Genomic DNA, 16021 nt, shown 5'->3' with positions numbered 1-16021 from the left:
TATGTAACTAGCATAATTGAATTCATTTATGCATTTTAAAAAACATGTTAAATATCGAAAGATCACAATCTCGCCTAAAATTGTATCATATAGCCCAAAAAACAAAACATAGAATAGTTAGACAACCTCTGTTTATTTGAGTTGTCTTTAAGTGTGACTTTTTGAAAAGTTTTTCGGTTTATTTTATGATCTAATTTGTCTAGAATCCAGTAGGGATTCATTGAAATCACAAGTTTGATGGGTGAACTCTAAGCAATTAAAGCACCTCGTGGGTTTTTCAGGGTGTTGAATCCATACTTGTAGTCAAAAAAACTAGTTTAAACAACACAAATCAAAATTTCACCACAAATTTTTCTGTCAGATTCCGACCAAAAATCCACCATGAACTTTAAAAATCTGCACTTAAAAACAACTCCTTTTTTATTTCCCATAAATTCATATTTTCCATCCTTCATAAGAAAAAGAATTATTCGTGATTATTAAACTTGTATGATGTAACAATGTGTGTAGTTGTTAAATATGCATTATTTTAACTTGTGTTTGTGACGAGGATTAACACTTTAAGCTGGCACAACAAATGCTGACATATTTAAAATTAAATGTTGGGGGTTAGGGAATAGATAAATAAACCATTATAAATCTTTAAAAGTATTATAAAAATATAAATTGATAAAAAATAAATATAATGATGATTAATTATTGAGATTAGATTTGTTTATCAAATTTAAAAAGGTAAGATATTATGGAGATTTTTTTTAATTTTATTTGTGTTAAAAGACATTAAGAGAAGCATTCTAATATCACCATATTTTTTATAATTTATGAGGTTAGGAATGTTAACGTTGTAAATTGAGATTGCAAGACATTTTATAAGAATGAATTTCATCTCCAATCTTTTTAGTGTCACAATATGACAGATTTTTACATCCCACTGTGCTTTGAAAATTGTCCAACACCTTGTTTTATTATGTAGTTTGTTGGAGTTGGTTTGTATGTTAGCAATGTTGATTTTCTTCTTTGTGGTAATCAGCACTGAGACATACACTTGATTTTATGGAGAGGATTGACCACCTCCATGTAATATCTTAACTTCCTTTTATTTCCTAATTCTTTATCATACCACAAATTCTCTTTAAATTTAAATGTGATAATATTTTTATTATTATCGATATCCTACAAGATGACATTTTCTTGTAATATGTAATGATTTAGACAAGACTTGGCATCTTGATGCCATCCTCACTTGAGTCATAGATGGTCTCAGTTGGATTTGGAAGCATTTATGGGGAGCCTCTTGGTATCCATATTGTTTAACTTTTTCTTGTACAATAAGTTCCTAAACATAGTCATACACTCAATAGGGGAAAGTTTCATTTCTATGAGGAGGATAATATAGGTTGTATTACCTTTAATATTAAAGATCTTATAAGTTGTAAAATTCTTCTAGATATGTTCTATCTTTCTCCAAGATTCTGTAGGGATACATCATCCGCAAACTTCACCTCATTAGAACATAATAGAGTGATGAGAGTATCAAAGAGGAGTTTTTTTCTTATCTCATAGCCAAATGTCCACTAACTTATACTTGTTTTCAAGTTCATAATAAACTTTCCATGTTCCATTTATCCTTTTCTCAATACTATAATTTTATTTGAACTGTATGTGTGTAATGCTCTCTCCCACCCCCTTGGAATTTCCAGACTGATGAGAGGTGTTACTTTCAATTAACCCGACCTCCATGGTCTCACTATGAAGATGGGCTACAAATTTTCCTTCATCACCAAAGTTAGTGGAACTAACTTTGGACAACAACATCATGTCTAGCTCGTCGAAATACTTCTAACAATATAAATTTAATCCTAATCTAACCCACAAATTGAAAGTTATGCCCTTTTAAATATTAACTAATATACTTTGGCCATGTCATTGAAATGTTTTCACATGGAACCCATTGGTGGCCCACGTGGCCCTACCACATCATTTGCGACACCTATGTGGCACCCTTATGGCCTCATCAACATGTTTGTGGTGTTTTACACATTAGCCTCACTCACGAGTCCCACCGGTTCCGACCCATTTATATTTTTTGTTCGCATTATATCTAGTCCTAAGGGGAATATAGTGTGCACAATATTTACACTATGGAAAACTCCTTAGATCACCATGTCTCCACGAACATATCTAGACTTTGCCTACATATAGCCCTAGCCCACATCCACCCCTGGATGTATCTAGATCCTTAGATACATCTGCCCCTAGATGTATCCGGATTCTCAATTACATTCGCCATAGTCACTGCCACATGGAAACCACATGATTGCTGACGTGGCTCAGACCATGTCACCCACAACATCTACGTGGCATCCATGCATTCATAGTTGTGCATCCATGGCACTTGCCACCTCATCCCAAATTATGGGCCACACAAGGTTTGGCCCCTTCATGCAAACCCACAATCTCCTTTGTATATGGATCTAGGAGATATCCAAGTGTGCACGCAAGTTGCACTTTGGAAAACCTCCTGGATTCCCTGAACTCCCAAAAATATCCAGATCACTCCAATTCCACATTATTATTCGGGTCTTGCCCACATCCGGGCTTTGTGCATTCATGCCTCATCCTCAACCTCAGACGTCCCATAATTCTGAATACATCCACTTCTCGTGACGATATCTAGCTTGCTTGGAAAATCTAGGTTCAAACCTTCAATTCCATAAACAGGACCCACCCCAGATCTCACCTTTTTTCCTTGCTTCCACGTAAGTCATCCGACTTTCTCCCAAATCTAATGCACTCATAATAGTGCACCAATAAAAATGGCTCGAATGTCTCGTATTTTTGAAGATATTCATCAAGTTTGTAATGTATCTAGCTTGGATACAAACTACTACCAAATTTTGTGGTAACTGAAGGGCCCTCCAAAATATCACCTTTTCATGTGGTGCATGCTGGAAAACAAGCCCCAAACCTGAGATTTTCTCCTGAAGTGAGGCATATAGGGCCCGAGCTAGTTTGCTTTGTGTAAGAATTCCCTGGAATCATAATCTCACTTGTTCATTGATTGCCTGTTTGTGGAGTCCGTCTGGAATTTGATGAAAGGACAATTGGGAAAAGTCATGAATTGAGTCGGGGCATATGTTTAGGAAGTATGGAAGTTATGGTGGGAACAGATCAACCTAAAATATCTCATAAACATGCATCCTTTGGTGTGTTGGGCATATGGATAGCCATAAACAAAGAAATATTTAAAAAGCTAACATCTATTCCTGAGTGTTTGGCAGCCAAAGTATGTGTTGAATTTGAATTCCTCCCCATGGAAGAAGATTCACATGTTCCTCAGGGTCATTATCGCAGAAGAGGTGGGTAATTCCTACCCGTGGGAATATTTTGATGGAGTTGCATCTAAAACTGGAATCTGTGTGTAATGACCCATCTCGACTTACAAACAAAATATGATTATTAGCATGCATATGAGGTATGCATATGATAGGTACATATGCATGCATCACATGCACTGGACTAGTATAGCTAAATATCTAAATAGGGATGAACGAATTAATACTAAATTAAATACCTTGTATTAAGTCTAGAATTCTATGATAAAATTTAATAAGTATACCAAACTAAAATTATAATTAATAAACCCATTAATTAATAAACCCATTAATTAATAAACCCAATTAAATAAACCAATTAATTAAAACCCCTCTAAAAACACACTAATTAAAGCACATAAAATATAAATCAACTGAATCTGATTTTTGGTTGTAAACACATTTCCCAAAAGCGGTCAATTAATGGTGACAAATATATATATATATTCAAACCCATGAAAGGGAAATCAATCAAATCTAATTTTTGGTTGTAAATACATTTCCTAAGAGCAATCAATTAATGGTGACTGATATATATTAAAATCCATGAAACAAAAATCAACCGAATTTGATTTTTGGTTGTAAGAAAATTTCCCATAAGTGGTCCATTAATGGTGATAGATATATATTAAAACCTATGAAGCAATTGATTTAATGGTTGCAGGGATATTAAAATCCAAAGGGCAGATGACCGCCTAAGGGCCATAAATACCCATTCACCGTGATGTCAAGAGGATGAATGAAGAAAAGATTGTTATGAGGCAGTGAGGAGTTTTCATGGAGAGGAAGAAACCTCTACAATACAGGGAGGCAAAGGGGGTGAAGTGAGGGGGAGTTTCTTTTTATTTTGGATGGGAGATGGAAGTAAAATATAGAGGGAGAGCCATGGTGGAGGGAGGTTTTCATTGGAGTGAATCCGAGGGATGATCCTCGAGTTTTGGACTGAAAAATTGGAAACTTGTGCACTATTCTTGGAGTTTTGGGCATGGGGGCTAGAAGATTTCAATATTTAAATATTCTGGGTCTAGGCACTAGAGAAGTTGATCCCATCTAGGTAAGGAGGAATTGGTCATTTTGATGACGGAAGCAGAACACTCAGATTTGTTAGGGAGCAACGTCAACTAGTGATCGACATGAGACGAGAAAACTAGGTAGGTACATGTATTTAATTTGGTATATGTTATGTAAATGGACCTATAGAACTAGGCTCTACACATGGTATCAAAGGTGATTTCAAACTCTTTTGAACTTTATAGGCCCTACACAATTATGTGTTCTATAGATAGATATTGAATATTTATGTGGTACCTGTAAATTAAATTTTACCTACACGTAGATTTCAGTATTTGTTCCATACTGAAATTCACATATTCAAAATTTGGTGTAAATGGTCGTGTTCTAAAAGAAGTCTTGCTCAAATATGAAAATTGGGATGGATTCATCCCGTGTATTTTCGAATTAAGGCTTTTGTGATCTGTACTTGAATTATTGAGAAAAATTTCGGCAATAATCACATAGGAGATGTTTTGTCGACATGTTTCGAACCATCCAATGTGGTTCATACGAATTATATGTTGACTAAAACTCAACATACAATTATGTTATTAACAACATACTCAATAAACATACTCAATACTTTGATGGATCATTATGTATCAGTGGTTTCAATAGCTATGTGGTTAATATTATGTATCGATTAATTGACCAACCAAAGTATGTGAACCATGAGGTGAAGGATACATTCATAGTAGAATCTGATTCTCAAATGTTGCTTCATCCTGCATTGCAATTATTGGTTGTCACTTCTATTTTAACGTGGTGCATCTCCTCGCATGAACGTCTCCTTCCATTTCCAAGTCTTAATAGCAATACATAATGTGACGGATTAAGCTTTCATTGACCAATTATTGTGTCTCATCAATGGTACGATGATCCATTTTGGAGGTGATGGGCTATTTAGAGGAACTCACTATGCACCTCCTGGAGATCAAACAAAACCATCCCCAAAAAATCATCCTTCGCTACGTTTGCTAGTGAAATAAAAGATACCAGCAATAGTAAACCTGTAAAATCCACTTAGGGTCATCATACAAATCCCGCAATGCTAGTATTGTGCTTGCTACTCGAAAATAAAGTGAGTTGGAACACAAGGGCAGTTTCATCATTCCTCTTTTGGGCCTTCTCTTCAATCTTATAATTTATCGTCTTGATGAAAAAAAATATAACCTTCTCCCAACTTTTGCTTCACTACGTATTAAAAACTACACAAACGTTTTTTAGTCCCTGCCTTCGATAATGGGACTATTGCATTTGCTTGAGCGTTGAATCCCTATTAAATTGGATTGACTACTTCAATTAACCAATGTTTTCAAAAAAAATCGATGTCAAAAATGCTTTTATCCAATGTTTCGATTTTGAGGTCTTATTGCCGAGCTGCAAGTTTTTTTTTTTTCCCAAGGAAAAAGCGAAACTTTTTATTAAGATTTATAAAAAGTTTACATTGTAAATGCTGAGCATCACTGATCCGACAGAGGGGATACCGAGAACTGTTTTACAACAAAAACACGCTGACTTGAACCTCAGCTGTTCTAACCGAGCTGCAAGTTTTGCTCATGCACAAAAATGTTTTATCCAAAGTTTGAAATTAATGTTTCCCTATTTATTCAAAGTTTGAAACTGAGGTTTTATGGAAAGTTTGAAAAAACCATCCACCTTTTTATCCAAATTTCTAATCTATCCTTACTTTTACAATTGATCTTTCAACTCATTGTATAACTCATCATATAAGTTTTCCAAGATCATATCCTACGTTTTATTTTTAAGCCAGTTGTGTGTGTTTTTGCATGCAGACACGTTGATAAATGCCCACCTATGGTAGACAAATTGATAAAGGTGTTCACCAGGTCTCCACCTATGGCTTGCAACAAACCCTAAATAATATTAGGGTATTCTTTTTACCAATGAACAATGAATAGTTCGAGAAACATCAACCCATTTGGTAAGGTAATCAGTTGCGAGAATAATGCATCGAGTGTCAGAATGTCTGAGTGTCGGAATGTCCCATCAGTCGATTGATTGGCCTTATAAAGTCCACTGCCCACCTTTCAAAAGGTTGTAGCGTCAGAAAGGTAATCAATTATAATAATAATGTATCGAGTGTTGGAATTTCCCATCGGTCGATTGATTAACCCTATAAATTCCACTGCCCACCTTTCAAAAGGTTGTAGCATCAGAATTGGATTCAGGGGCATTTTATCCCAGCGATAAGGTCTTCCGATAAGAGCCTAACCGAGCCAGTTGACCCAGTTGCATAGCTTCCAGTAGCTACTTGCGGACCAGTTGTGGTTGTGAGATTACTGGTTTGAGCCAGTTGCAATTTGTTTCAGAGCCGGGAAAGATAAGAGTCGAACCGAGCCATTTGAGCCAGTTGCATAGCTTCCAGGAGCTAGTTGCGGGCCAGTTGTAGTTGTGGGATTACTACTTTGAGCTAGTTGCAATTCGTTTCAAATCCGGGAAAGATAAGATCCAAACCGAGCCAATTGAGTCAGTCTCATAACTTCTAAAAGATAGTTGCGAGCCATTTGTGGTGGTGCCAGGTATCCCTTTTTTCCACTCACATGTCTCCTCCTAAAACAGAAAAGTGAATTGTTTGAGTGCTTTTTCCAATACAAGGCTCTTATTTAGAAGAAAAGTGGTTAGAGAAAAGCCCTATTTTGCAAATTTCTCTTCTGCAGATTTCGCCAAGCCAAAATTAGCAATCTTGGCTCAGAAATTTCCATCAAGGAGAACATTGTTGCTCTTGATGTCCTTGTGGACGTAGTGTGACAAGTTGTAATTATGAAGATATTTGAGCCTATATGCCACATCCAAAGCGATCTCCACTCTATGTCTCCAGGTCAGAAATGGCAATGACATGGAGGAGAGGGGTTTCTATAATTGGCATGTAATAATTTTCTTAAACAAATTAATAAGAAAAAAAAGTATCCCAAGATGGAAAATGTCCATCATATCCTTTTTAAAGTAGCACATGGACACATACAAGGGCCTATACCAATTGTTTGTATATTTTCAATGGTAAGGAAGAATTTGGATTCCTTCCTATAAAATGGTACTAAAATGTTGATCAATTCTTGCGGCAACCCAAAACCCAATGGAAACTACAATATCAAGCTTCTTTTCTTCGTCACATTTGTCTCTTCTCATAAACCTTTTGTGGAATGTCTCTATTAATGTCCATTGTGTAATTGGTTCCAGCTTTTAAATATTACTTCTAGATTTGTTCTCTCCTTAGGTTGATTTTCTCATTCTTTATAATGTTCCTTCTACACTCCTTCCTACTCCCTCTTTCCTTCTAAAGCAATTCTTCACTCATCTTTTTCTAATACTAATTTCTTCATTCCTAACTCTACAACCTTGTTCTTCCCTTTCATTATTTGAGACTTCAAAGAAATAGACTGCAAGCATTCAAAGTCAATATCATTGGTTTTCTCATTATCAATATTTTTTATTATTTGATTTGGAGACCCTATCAAATGGGGTTGTGAGGACAATGCCAATTTTACTTAGCCCTTCACTACATTCTATGTCCGTTTGAATCTGCCATCTTTAAAATACTCTGGATTAATCCTACCCAAATGTTCACAACAAAATAAATTCTTCCTTGCCCCTTGCTTCATAAGGATCATCATAGAAATGAATAATTGCTTCTTACATATTCTAGATTTACAATTATAGTTGTGTCTAAAGTGATGGTTATTATTGCCTTCTAACCATTTATTACCATAATTTATTCATCCTATTATTGTTCATGTTCTGAATCAACATTTATGTTTCATTGTGCCACATTTCTCGACATTCTAATTATAATTTTGGCCGCATCCGACTCTTCAGTAGTACATTTATTTTGTTATTTTATTTTTTTATCTCTTTTTAGTACATTTATTATCATAAACATTGTGGAAACCATATCGTTCACAAGTGTAATGAGATCAATTATGACATATTAAAGTCATCAATTGTCATAGCTTGCTTAACTTGACAAAAAAATTCTATGCAATCCATCGTGGAATGTGGATATTGCCCTATTCACATGTATTTGTTTTGACTTTATACCACAGGATGTGGATTGAATCGGTGTGCCATTTCTCATAAACAAGGTTTGAACGTTGATTTTTATATTTGTCATTATATGTGGCTCTTACATATCCTACATTTAAATATTCGATTAAATATTTTTTTATAGATAATTATGACACGGGTTATATTTCATATATTTCCATCCGATAATTATGGCATGGGTCATATATCACACATTTCCACATTTATTTTTTCCCCGAGGAAAAATCGTAACTTTTCATTAATTTGAAAAATTACATGTAGTAGATAACTGTGGCATATGCATTCTATTGGTCGTAGCCTTAAAGTAGAAATAAAAAAACATATGACTGAATCCATGCAAAAAGTATAGTTATGTACATATATTACCACGCAGGGTACACTGATAAGTCTAAAAGCAGTAGTATAAATGTATACATATCAGCGAAAAGTAGCTGTAATAAAATTTGTGAAATAATCAAAATAACTGGGCTTGTCATCCCTTGGATATGACCTATCAATGTAGGGCCGGTGATAGTACTGGTATTGTTCCTCTCCAATCTGCTCCTGTATTAACCACAGGCCTCTGGGATGTGCCATAGCCTCCTTGGATAATTTGTCAGCAGCCGAGTTACGTTCCCTGTAAATATGATGACATGAAACTGAATTAAATTGTGCTTTTAATATCATAATTTCATCCAATATGTTCCTGAGTGAGTGCACATGGCATGCAGAAATGTTATTGAACCAATTGATGATGATTTTAGAGTCATCGAAAATCTGAATATGATTGCATGAATGTGCCAGTGCAAAGTGTAAGAGATGTCTGAGGGAAATCAGTTCTGCAAAATTATTTGTTCCCACTCCTAACCCCATTTGAATTTTGAAATGGTGGTTTTCAGATAGATGAAATAAAATCCCCCACCACATCCCTGTGCTTGAGCTGCTCCATCGAAATAAGCCCAGGGAATAGAATGATCAATAGTTTCTAGAGTAACTACTCAGCCTGTAGAAGTGTGATCATCATCTGGTAATTCATGGTATGCAACAATGATTTTTGCGGTGATGTATGGCCATCTAGCCAATTTTCCCCTGAATATGATCCCATTCCTTGTCAGCCAAATGGACCAGCAAACAAGAAGGGGAAGGCAATGGACTTTTGTATCGCAGCTTGCAGCACGCCAGAGGTCCCAAGCATCAGTTACAGATTGTCCATGCCATCTGATAGATAGAGATAGCGCATCTAGGACTTGATTCCAAAGTTGAACAACCATCGGGCAGGATAGGAAAAGGTGTTCGTTGGTTTCTTCTGCCTGTTGACAGAGCACACACCAGGTAGGGCCATAGAAATATCGATGCAATAAGTTATTTCCAGTAGGAGTCTTATTTCGAATGACATTCCACATGAAGAGCTTCGTTCTCGGCGGCGCTTTGAGCTTCCAAAGCTTTCCCCACTAGTCCAAGAGGACAAGCGGTCTGTGTGCGGAGTGAATGATGGGATATCCCACCCTCGAAGAGTATATGCCATGTTTAGCAGGGGTCTAGATGGGCTCATCAGCTCCTTCTTTGATACGAACATGTGTTTCAGTTAGAGCAGTGATACATCCTTCCCAGTCATGTTTTCATTGCTCAGGGATGCCTAATTGCACCGCTGATAACCAAGCTTGTGCAAGGATGGTACTATTCTCCAGATCAACAACCTGTGCAATCACATTAATGTTCCTATTATTGAGTATATGAATAAGGTCTGGAGGTAATCGAAACATATTCCCACATCCTGACCAGGGGTCCAAGCCAATGCGAACAGATGTACCTTCATTGATTCACCATGCTAGTCCATTTCTGATAGTAGGAAAAGTGTGTAATATTGCTCGCCAGACCATGGATATCCCAGATCACTGCCAAGAGGGCAAATGAATCCAATCCATAAGTTGATGGGGCCAGATATATTTATGATAGATAACATCAGTCCAGAGACTTTTTGAGGTGAGAATAATCCAACCCATCTTGGCAGCAAGCGCATGTGCAAAGGTAGATAAGTCCTTTAGGCCCCATCCACCCCATTTCTTAGGTAGAGAAATATGATTCCAACCCACCCAGGAAAATGGCTTGCCCTCCTTATAACCATTCCAAAGGAATCTGCAACATATCCTTTGTATCCGGGATAAGATTCCTTTAGGAATCCAAGCCAGAGACATCTAGTAAATAGGTGTAGCCTCTAAGACTGATTTAATGAGGACTAACCGACTAGCTCTGGAGAGGAATCTGTGATTCCAATTGAGTAATCATTTTTTGATCTTGACCACAAGCCAAATCTAGTTGGCAATCTTGTAGCAATGAGGTTTGATCCATAACCCCAAATATTTGAGTCCATCCTCTAGGTGATGGCTCTGAAAAGGAAATTTTTGTTGTGCAACCCTTGCTTCATGAGGAGTACAATCAGAGAGAGTAATAGTGGATTTTAAATGGTTTTCTTCCATACCTGTGGCCTTGGCAAAGAGCATGAGAATATCAAAGAAGGTAGAAGTATCCCTTATACTTCCATTAAGGAAAATGAGCACATCATCTACAAAGAGCAGGTGAGTGAGGAAGCACTGATCAGATATTTTGAGTCCCTATAATCGCCCATCCTGCTTGGTAGATGCAATGAGTCTACTGAGGCCTTCCATAACGATCAGAAAGAGGAGAGGGGAGAGCGGGCAACCTTGCCTTAGACCACGTTCAACATGAAAGAAGTGTGATGCAGAGCCATTAATCAGGACACTGAAGGAGGTCGAGGTGATGCAGCACATAATCCAATCTATGAAGGGAAGGGGAAAGCCCAGGTGGGTGAGAATCATTTTAATATAGAGCGAGCTAACCCAGTCGAAAGCTTTAGCAAGGTCAATTTTTAGGATGGCCCCTTTGAGTTTTTTAGTTTTCATGGAGTGAAGGGCTTCTTGCGCTAAGCCAATAGCCTCATGGATTTTTCTGTTATGGAGGAAAGAAAATTGTTCAGGGGATATGCGACAGGATAGAATAGGCTTGAGGCAGTTGGCTATGATCTTAGCGATGAGCTTGTAGAGACAGTTACAAAGTGAAATGGATTGGAAATTGTTGAACGATGAGCGGGAGTTAGATTTGGGAATAAGGGCAATGAAAGTGGAATTAATGGCCTCATACATACGCCCAGATGTCTTGCATTCCTCCACCACTTTGAGAAGGTCCTGTCCAATAGTCTCATGAAAGGCAAGGTAGAATTCAATAGTCCAACCATCAGGCCTTGGACTCTTTCCAGTTTCCCCATAGTGATAGGGGAGATGAGTTCCTCAGTATCATCCAGGTCGACAAACCTGGGGAAATGTCCAACTATCCAGACAATATCAGCAAGTGTGGCACCTGAAGGAGCCTTGAATACTTTTTGGAAGTGAGAGTTACCTAGATGAGTCAGTTGATTAAAAGAGGTTGCCAATCTCCCGTCCTCCATGGGCATGTTCCAAATAGTGTTGCTAAATTTCCTTACCTTTGCATAGTTGTGGAAAAACTTTGTATTCTCATCCCCAACTTGTAACCAAACAATCCAACTTCAGAAGTGCCAGGTTTCTTCCCTCTCTTTTAAAATCTTGGATTGTTGCTCTTCCAACTCAATGAGATGGGACTTTGCCTCCAAAGATGTGAACCCTCATTTGGTGGGTGAGAACACCAATAATTGTTGACCAAGTGAATATATGAGGGGTTCATTAGCCAAGAGGAGTTGAATTTGTAGGGTTCCCTTAGCTTCTGAAAAGGGCCAGAGATCTCCATAAAGATGGGGGAGTGGTCCGATATACCTCCAGAACCAACCCATTATATGTAAAGTGATAATCTTCTCAGTAGGGTATCCTTTATGAGGAAGCGATCCAGGCACCTAGCTAGGGCAACCTCCCCTATAATGTGATTGCGACAAGTGGGTTTGAGTTTAACCATCAGAATATTAGTCAAGTGATGTTGTTCAAGGAGTTTCTCCATAAAATTTGATATGGAATCCACCTGTGCCTTACTTCCCCAAGATTCCCCAAAGCCAATGGAGAAGTTTAGATCGCCTCCCAGAATGATATTGTCAAAGTTTATAATGGAGAGATTTAGAAGTTGGTTCCAAAAAACCTCTCTATTATGACAAGGGCCGTAAATATTGACAATCTTGAGATCCATGCCCAGATCCGAGGAAAAAATATCCATGCCGATAAATCCAGTGCCACCCCAGGAGGCCTTGAGATGTATAGTGCGGGGATTAATACCTAGGGCCAGCCCACCTAATCGCCCCATGACATCAAGGGACTGGAAGGTCCAACCCAGTTTCAATGATTGAAGCACAGGAGTAATTTGATCAGCCAACCCAAGGGTTTCTTGCAAAAAAATAATGTCAACAGGCTCAGATTCAAATAATCGTCTGAGGGCTAGTTTTTTGGGAGGGTTAGCTAGAGCTTGACAATTAAAAGAAATCCACTTCATGGGGAGACAGAGGGAGAGTAGTCTGTGCCCTAAGTACCTAGCCGAGAGAGGATTGTCGACCAAAAGCCACTTCGACCCCAGATAGAAGGATGACCTTCGATAGATGAGATTTACGCCCCCTAGTGGATTTGGGAGCGCAGGAGGGGGAAATTAGGCCCAGCCCAGAGTTCACAGAGACCTCTGGAGGGTGAGTAGAATGGGGATGGAGGTTGTAGGGGTGTGAGTGTCCAAAGATGGTCGAAGAAGCAGCATGAGGGGTGGAATGCTCCGGGACGGGGATGGAGGGAGGAGTAGTAGAGATGACCGGAAGATGGGAGACAAGGGAGCAAGGGATGGAGTGAGGAATAAAATCTGGTATAGATGTAGATGAAGAATGAAAATGATGTGCAGAGCATGAAATAGTAGATGCAGAAACAGAGCAAGGGAGAGGAGGAGTACCCGAGGTTCGAGCAGCCTCATCAGAAGCCCTTGATCTTGTCATTAGTGGGGAGGGAGGACGTGGAGTGCTCGAGGATGGCATCTGAGTCGATAATCCTTTCTTTGGTAGAGGATCATTTTCTAGGGGAGTCTGCCTAGGAATGGTAGGTGATTCCTTAGCTGCAACGTTCTTTGCTTCTTTAGATGGGGGCGAAGCCTTACAAACCAATGGAAATTCCTTGTAGAGGTGCCCAACCTTATGACACCTCCAGCATCTGAACGGTACTCCTTCATAGTCGAGCATTTGAATCCTGGTGAAATTTTTCCACTGCAGAGTGATTTTTTCCTCCAACCCTTCTCTAGTATCCAAGTAGACCAGAATGCAAGCTAGAGAATAGTTTCCATATTTGATGTATGATTTGTCGAAGTCCAGATAGGTTCCGAGTGCATTTCCAACGCGAATGAATATATCTTCAGACCAAAAATGCAAGGGAAGATCAGGAAGCCTAACCCATAGTGGTCCAGCTCCAATTTGTTCCCTCTCTAGATCAAAAAGTGGGCTCCAGCACTTTAGCATGACCAACGCCATCTCAATGTGCCAATATCTGGTAAGGGCCTAATTGGTGTATTCCTCTTGCTAAAAATGGAGTGCAAACCACCCTCGAGCCAACGCTTGCACTTCTGGGAGGTCGTTGAATATATTTCCCCAAATCTCCTTGACCCAGAATCTAAGCCTCTCAGCAGAATAAACAGAGCCCCGAACCCTACCAACAAGAACCCTACCAGTCGTATCGACAATTTCCCCCATGTTAATTCCTTCCCCAAATTTGAGGGTCAGGTCCTTACTCGTGGCCTTCATGCATTTGATTTTCCGCTTTCCATAACGAGGCGTAGTAGGATGGTCCTGCAAGGGGTCTGGAGAGCCTAGGTGCTCCTATTGGGACTGCTAAGATAAGTGTTGTACTTTGATGACCGGGGTTTCAAAGCAGCCAGATGGGCTGGATGAGGATTTTGGCGCTGTAGCAGGAGAGGAAGGAGTAGAGGACGCAGGCAGGGCGGGTCCAGGCATTGATTCGAACCCTGCAGAGGAGGGAAGCTTGAAGGGGGTCAGCTAAGTCAAATTCCTTGATGTCGATGGCTTGAATGGAGGGGAAGATAGCATACAGGCAGTTAGCAGATGGAGGGTTGTCGGCGAGAGGGGAGAGAAGTCGAGTTCTGGGGAGTCAATGGATAGAGCGGTGAAGGGGAGACCAGAAGTAGATGGACTGAGGAGAGTAACGACGGGGGAAAAACGGAGATGAGCGGATCAGATAGGTCTTGATAACCAGCGGGTGAGGAAACTAGAATAGGGTTAGGGCTTCACCAGATAGAAACATAGGGGTTAGGGTCGGCAGAGTAGTCCACATCTTCGAGCTCCATGTCTGACATTTTGCAGCAAACACAGCGGTAGCAAAAGGAAATAGGTGACAACGGAGATGACGAAAGGCATCCAACCATTAATGGCGAGAGTGAAAACACAAGACAACATCTCTCGTGTGGTTTACTGCATACATTGAAACCCTAGTCATATTCCTTGTTCAGAGAAGTCGCCTGCATGTTTATTTATGTAAACATGTGCTATATTTTTTTTAAAGTGGCATAATTGGTTTATATAAAGTTGTATATATGTTTATGTCTAATATATATTGGTTGGAGTTGTACCTTTATTTATATATAATTTTGTTACTATATATGTTACATGTATTATTGTTAGTTTGTGTGTCAAACAAGGTACATATAATGGCTATTAAAGTATGCATAGCATAACCACATATTCAATATACAATATATTTATATAATGTATTTTTCTTACATTTTTTTATACTTGCATTTGTTTATCCACACATAAATGTGAAATTCGATATGTGCATATGTCTATGGGTTAACTTGAGATTATACCTTTATTCACATACATTTGTTTATTTGTAAAATTGGGTTACATTTCGAATATATATATTCTCAAAAAACATCAACCCACAAGATAACTAAACATCATAAGGAGAAATCCATGTAGGAATCATATGGATAGATTGTAACATGGTGGCATTATTAAAGATAGATTGTTGAACGACATTTGCTAAATATTGAAAACATTGAGCTAAAACCATTAATAAACAACTCTTGATGAACTATAAAGACCTATGTAGTATGATAATTATTGTTACATATCATAACATATTACCCTTCAAATTAGGACAAGGAGGTAACGATACCACCCTCATTGACCTCAGTATCAGTAACACCTGCCTACATGTAATAATAACAAAAAAACCTCTACTTTCATATGAGCTTGAGTTTACGATGTTATATTCTCTAAACTAAGTCTACAACTCAAAAAGTCATAATCACTTTTTTATTATTATTTATTAGAACAAAGTTGTGATGATAGAGACACATCATTGAACGAGGCCGACTGACAATGGCACCACCACCACCACCACCGGCAACATCGTTAGCACCAACTGTTCCAACACCTGAGCTTGCCATTATAATGCACTCATTGGAAGCAATCATGGAAACAATAAAAGGGTCGCTGAAAACTAGTACCGAGGAAGAACAAACTCATTTTAAGGAAGGAAATCCTGAAGGATCTAAGGAATAATATCATAGACAACCTCATGATGATA

This window comes from Pinus tabuliformis, chromosome 1_1 (assembly GCF_031772625.1).
Source record: "Pinus tabuliformis cultivar Carrire ecotype Pingquan chromosome 1_1, CPIR1, whole genome shotgun sequence".
NCBI classification, from domain to species: Eukaryota; Viridiplantae; Streptophyta; class Pinopsida; order Pinales; family Pinaceae; genus Pinus; species Pinus tabuliformis.
The sequence above is the reverse complement of the archived record's forward strand: the minus strand, read 5'-3'. Positions refer to the sequence as shown.